Source organism: Urocitellus parryii, chromosome 6 (assembly GCF_045843805.1).
Source record: "Urocitellus parryii isolate mUroPar1 chromosome 6, mUroPar1.hap1, whole genome shotgun sequence".
Lineage (NCBI taxonomy): Eukaryota > Metazoa > Chordata > Mammalia > Rodentia > Sciuridae > Urocitellus > Urocitellus parryii.
In genome coordinates, this window is record NC_135536.1 from 1,435,946 (window position 1) to 1,442,709 (window position 6,764).

Below are 6,764 nucleotides of genomic sequence, written 5' to 3' on the forward strand. Positions count from 1 at the left end.
TATTTACTGTTAGGAACAATTTTATGAAAATGATTTGTATCTTTTCACATGGGGAATTGCTTTCAGAAGCTAAGAAAATAGTCAATGTATGAAAAACACATGTAAGTAGCTGCCTACAGACCAGTTTCTTCCTATTGATCTCAGGTGGCAAGAGAGAAAAGCAAGAACATCTTCTGTAAAATAAACAGGAGTGAAGACTTACAATGAAACTGTGACTAAAGCTAAATTGTTCAATTCATTTATTCTACAACTGTCCAAAACCATCTGTTTGTGCGATCCTATTTCCTAAAGAATAAACACATAGCAAATTGGTTCTAAAAAAAAAAAAAAAAAAAACCTACTGAGATAATTCCACAGAACTTCTGGCATTAGAGGGAAATGATGAAACTATCCAAATGATGAAACCAAGACTTTCCAGTCTCAGGACTGAAATTAAGCATCAAGATCCGTATGACTCCTCTAAAGGTGATTCTAGGGAAGAAGTAAGCTGCTCCTCTTCTCGGTCTTCCTTGTGTTCCAGTTCACCTAACTCAGTCTGGACCCTGTCCTTGGGAGCCAGGTTCCCCGTCCATGATGAGGTCCTCTTGTCGTCTGCTCTGTCCTGGGTCTCTTGGGCTCCCCTCTCATGTGGTCAGTCTGTTTCTATTCCCACAACCCATGACGGTTCCTTCATGTCCTTGGTGTTGTTCATGTGATTCTCTCAGCCTGTCCTGTGGCTGTCCCTCCAGGTCTTCTTCAGTCTCCGTGATGCTCACTTCTCCTTCACCTTGATGTTGGGTCCCATCTGCATCCTCACTGCTGCTGAGATCACGACTCTCTCTCGAAGCTCATCAGGCTCCAAGGAGTCATGGGCCTGTCTGTGGCCAGACGTTCCTGGAGACGAGACAGCAAGGCTTGATTTTCCCTCTCTTTGGTTTCATGTTCAGCAATTCCTTCCCAGGAAGAAACTGGTCGTAGGCAGCTGTTTACCTGATTTTCACACAGTACCCATTTTCCCTGAGTACTGACAGCTTCAGCTTCTGTGCTCAGCAACCCTTCACTCCTTTTCCCACACCTGGAGATTCAATATACTGCTTCTTTGTTGCCTTCTGGAACCTTCTCTGTCTGACATTTTTGGTGGCAGAGTAAGTCCAGGGTCCCAGACAAACTTTTCCTCTTTGTCCTTATCTATTTTTCTTGCTTGCTTTGGGATCAGTAGCAGCAACTGGTTCTTCATGGGAGGATGCAGTCACCATCAACCGTGGACACAAGCATCTGACAGATATCAGCTGTCTTGTAAAAGGGCCTTTTGTCGATGGTGTTCAAGCTTTCCATAACAGAGGGCACACCTACCAGTTTTGAGGCCAATGGAACCCGGTCCTCTCTGACAATCCCAGGACGGACATCGGGGTGTACCTCATGGTCAGTCTGTCCTTGGGGTTCACTGGTCAGACTGCACTGCTCCCTCACCGTAGAGCCGTATCTGGAGGTGCTGTAAGGTAAACTGGCTGTCTAGCTCATGGGGAGCGCCATCTTTGCTCTTACTCATCTTGACTTCTTCCAGACTCACTTCTCCTCTAATAAACCCTGTTGCATTAAAAACTTCCAGCTACTGCAACTGTAAAAACACCAGTGTGTTATGACCTGAAATCTTTTATTACAAGAGTTGTAAGTAGAAGAGCAGCTAAGCAGAATACCCGGCAGGCGTCTATTTTGACTTAGAAGCCACAGGTGTTCTCTAGGTGGGGGACCCAGGTTGTTAGTGACACACCCGCTTATCCAGTCTATTAGGTGCAATGCCGAGTTCGACCTCTAGGTGCCGCTGTCGGACAACGCAGACCCAGGAGCAAGGCAGCCAGCAGAGAGCGCAGGGGCTGTGCAGGGAGCTCCTGGGCACAGAAAGCGAGGCCCCGAACAATCCCCTCCACAAACCTCCCAGGACAGGGATATTCAACAGCGGGGCGCAGGGAGCTTTCTCCCCTCGGGTACTGACAATCCCCTGCTGATGACAGGGTCAGCTTCTCTGCCGGAGCCAAGCGAAACAGGAAGCAGATGGAGCTAAGGGTCCAGGCTCTGAGCAGCGAAGCTGAGGGAGCCCAGTGTCTCCTCTGGTTTCTCTGCTCCTCCTGCTGCTTGGCAGAGGAGTCTCCGCAGAGTGTCGCTGCACTGAGCTCAGACAGGCCCTGAGATTGCACTGAAGCCTGTGCTCCCAGCACCACACTGAGGGCCCAGCAACCCCACAGGGAGAGGCCCAGAAGAGCATCCCCAAGGCCCTGATGGAGACCTTGTTTCTTCCAGATGCTGGATCACCCCACCAGCAAGCAGCGGGTTCAGCTCTTCCTCTCCCATGGAGCCCTTTCATTTCCTTGTCCTGCTCCAGTTCTCTGGCTAGAGTTTTAGGACCATGGGCACCGCACAAATGATACAAGAAATAAAGACATGTCTCCCAGAAAACAGAAAGATTGAAAACCCTCGACAAACTAAAGGAAATAAAAACAGAAGTCTCGAATCAACAAAATTAGACAAAACAGTGATATTGGTGCAGGCACTTCTGAAATCCACAAGATTATTAGAAATATTTTCAGGAAATATCCTCCAGTGAACCAGAAAAACTTGAAGAGACAGAAAACTCTAAACACGTGTGACGTACACAAATTGAAGCACAAGAATCTAAATATGTGAGACGGAAAAATACCAAGCAATGGAGTTGAAGAGCCATTAAATCCTTCAAAGAGAGAAAAGCCCAGAGGCAGATTGATTCTCAGCTGATTCTAAGAGAACGTTAAAGAAGAGATTAGACTAACCTCCCCACATTATTCCATGAAATGGAAAAGGAGAAAACACTGAAAAAATCGTCCTGTAAAGCCATCAACACCCTGGTACCAAACCAGACCTAGACACATGCAGAAAGAAGTCTTCAGACCAGTATTGATGAGCATAGATGTGGGATTCCTTAATAAAATATTGTCCCACTGCATTCTGGGACATATAAGGAGGTGGGGCCCATGATCTAGTGGGTCTCACCACAGGACTCGGAAGTTGGCTCAGGATATACAGATCAGTAATGGGATGTCCACATGTGATTCACCACATCAATAGAGGACAAGAGTTACACCATCACATCAACCAAAGCAGAAAAAGCATTTGCTAAAGTCCAGCACTCTGTCATGTGTAAGGACTGGAGAACAAGCAGCATGAGGGACAGACCTGAACCTCATAAAGGTGACATGTGACAAACCCAAGGCCACCACCATCCTGAATAGAAATAACCTGAAAACAGTTCCTCCAAGCTCAGGTCAGAACAACACTGTCCACTCTCCCACTCTGATTCCCCGGGGTCCCTGCACTGCACACTTTGACACAGGAGCATTTTCCCATGAACAACATGCACAACAGCATTATTGAGGCTGAAGTGAGTGCTCTGGGGTCACCAGGGACATAGTCTTAGGAAGCTCAGAGGACACAGGTGAGTCTTCTCCATCAACTCAGAGGAGGGTCTTCAGTGGGATTCCCTGATTAGGACCACCCTTGGGATTCTCAGTACAGCAAACAGGGAACTAGCCCAGGGTTGGTGCCCTGGACATCTGGGAAACCTCAGGCTCATGGTCCTCCTGGCTCCCAAAGAATCCCTGAGACACAACACTGGATTCTGGCACTTTTGCAGCTTATAAGTGAAAGGTGTGGGGCTGAGGATCAAGTGAGGTTCCTGCAGGGGGACAGGCAGCCAGGCTGGGTCACTGCAGCAGCTGAGCTCTAGGGAGTGGCAGGGGACGTTCTAAGCAGCCCACTCTGTAAGCCCTGTCCTCACCAAGGTCTGCCCACCCCAGACCTGGCACCTGAGACAAGAGCCTGACTTCCCAGGTCCTGCCTGAGACTCCAGGTGGCCCTGCTCTTCAATTGTCCACCCCAGTCCTGAGAGGGACAGAGGGGCATCCTGGTGGATATCCAGGGTCAGAGTGTGATGACCCCAGTGCCTGGAGCTGCTGAGAGGGTGACTCAGATGTCCTCCACTGCTGCCCTGCTGGACTGTGGCCTAGAAAAGAGCCACCACAGTGACCAGCACAGCCAAGAGCTCTCTGCTGTGGAAGCCCTCACCAGGGCAATCAGGACACAGTCAGGGGACTCCAGACCCCAGGGCCATTAGGGTCAGTCAACTCCTCTCCTTATCCCTGTGGTCATACTCTCCCTCCTAATCAATCCTCCTGAGCCAATTTGCTGTTGCTATTTGTACAACTGCCAGGGAAGGGAACAGGACCTACCTGCGTCCACACTCAAGTGGAGGCCAGTCGTAGGGCTTAAGGCTCCAGTCCATGCTCAACTGAGTCCTTTGCATTTACACCTTTCCTGGATGTGCCAGGGGCAATGCAGAGAGCCCCCTGTGGGGAAATCACTCTCCATGTTGCTAGGAATCAAAAGGAGGGAGGAAGACAGGGGGTCTGCTAATCCCCTTGCGTGGAATGTCCATGGTGATTGACATAAGTTTCCTGAGTCCACATGTCCTAAGGGATCCCCCACTGCCCAAGGAGCTCAGAACAACCTTATCACATGGAATTTGTGGAGGACAACGATGCACACTAATCATTCTATCCCTGGACACAAAGCTTTCACGTCCATCTCATAATGCAGAACACATTCAGTCCTCATCCTTGAGACCCTAAAGGCATAAATACTTCAGCAGAGATCAGAAGTCCAGAGCAAAAATCCAGAAGATTCTGGGAAAACTCATCTCTGCTCCTTAAAATCAAAGAGGATTTCCATACTCCTAAGTTCTATGGCAGGAGTGAATATTCCTATTTTAAAAGGAAAAAAAAAAACACAGATATGTTGAAGGGGACTGAAGCCCAGCAGGACTTACATTAATACCTCTGCTCCAATTCTGTCCTCAGGGTCATTCTAGGGGGGGAGAGGTGAGGGCTCAGGGCAGGCTCAGCCCACATTCCAGGTGGATGCAGTCCCTCAGCCTCAATCTCAGTGAGCTTTGCCTGCAGCCTGAGCCTCATGGGCAAGTGCTGCTCATTGCTGTGTCCTTTTCACCAAAGGTCTCCTCAGCATCCCTGGCCTCATCTCACAGCCCCACGCATCACCTGCCAGGGCTGACAGCAGGGACTCTGACCCCTGACCCCCATCTGACCTCCCAGCCCTTCCTTTCAAGTATTCATATAACCCTCCCTGACCCTGTAGCTCTCACAGTCTGCCACCTGCAAAGCCAGCATGGTGTGGCTGAGGACAAGGTCACCCTCAGCAGGGAGCAGGTCCTGGCCTCCCTTGAACCAGGGCAGGGAACCTCTGGGCCCCTTGCTGGCTGAACAGGGGAAACCATGCCCTGGGCAGTCCTGGGTCAGGAGCCCAGAGCTCTCTCCCACAGGCCCTGCCCTGGAGGGTCTTTCAGATCTTCATCTCTGCCTCTGAGCTGGGGAAGCTGGGCCTTGTTGATCCCTGGGGTCCTGAAACACCCTCCATCCTCTGGGTGCAAAGCCTGGGCTGCTCCCAGTGGAGCTGCTGGCCTCACCCTCCTGTCCACAGCTCCTGGGCAGCACCACCAGTGTGCTGCTCTCCTGGCCAAACTGCAAAGCACCAGCTCTGGCTGCACTGCCCCTCTCTGCCCCTCCCTGTCCTGCACATGGCCTGACATCAGTCAGGGGGTCACACACCAGGGCCTCACCTGTGCCCTTGAGATTGTCCACTCCACAGTCTGCTCCAGCCTGAGTGAGCCCAGCTCCCACCAAGTGTGAGGTAATCCACAAAAGAGGTTCTGAGGACATCTAAGTGTGCCTCCTGTGACTTATAGGAGGTTCAGGGGACCACATCTGTCCAGGGTAAGAGCAGAAGCCTAAATATGCAACTCCCTCTTGCCAGATATGAGCTGTTGGGCACACTGGATCACCACTCAAACTCCTGTGTGATTTCAGAACTGCATCATGGAATTGACCCTGATCCTTCTGTCATGATTATGTAGATGTGGAAAACACATTAATGGATGATGTGGGCAAAATAGAAAAATACAAAAAAGCAGTTTTACTTTCCAAAATGCTGCTGTGTGCTCCTAACTGCACCTGATGCTCACCTCTACCCTAAATGCTCCTCTAGGAGGCCTCCACCCAGGGCTGCTATATAGCAGGAGGACATGCAAATAGGGCCTCCCTCTGCCCATGAAAACCAGCCCACCTGACCCTGCAGTTCTGCACAGGAGCCCAGCCCTGGACTCCCAGCTCAGCCCACTCAGTGATCAGGACTGAACACAGCTGCTCACCATGGAGAGTGTGCTCAGCTGGGTTTTCCTGGTGGCTGTTTTCAAAGGTAATGAATGGAGAACCAGAGATCCTGAGTGTGTGAGTGGACAGGAGTGAGAGAGAGAGTGGACGAGTGACAGTGTCCTGACCAGGCTGCCTCTGTGTTTGCAGGTGTCCAGTGTGAGGTGCAGCTGGTGGAGTCTGGGGGAGGCCTGGTGCAGCCTGGGGGTTCCCTGCGACTCTCCTGTGCAGCCTCTGGATTCACCTTCAGTAGCTACGACATGGACTGGGTCCGCCAGGCTCCAGGGAAGGGGCTGGAGTGGATCTCATACATTAGTACTGGTGGCAGTACTTATTATGCTGACTCTGTGAAGGGCCAATTCACCATCTCCAGAGACAACTCCAAGAACACACTGTACCTGCAAATGAGCAGTCTGAGAGTGGAGGACACGGCCACCTATTTCTGTGCCAGAGACACAGTGAGGGGACCTCAGTGTGAGCTCAGACACAAACCTCCCTGCTGCTCACCCAGGGCCAGCAGGGGGCGCTCTGCAC

The 6,764-nt window shown here is 50.9% G+C and overlaps 1 pseudogene; it reads right to left on the reverse strand.

The window, feature by feature from the left end:
* Window positions 1–623: 623 nt before the first annotated feature.
* LOC144255318 (transcription initiation factor TFIID subunit 7-like) lies at window positions 624–4,291 on the reverse strand (annotated as a pseudogene).
* Between the last annotated feature and the right edge of the window lie 2,473 nt (window positions 4,292–6,764).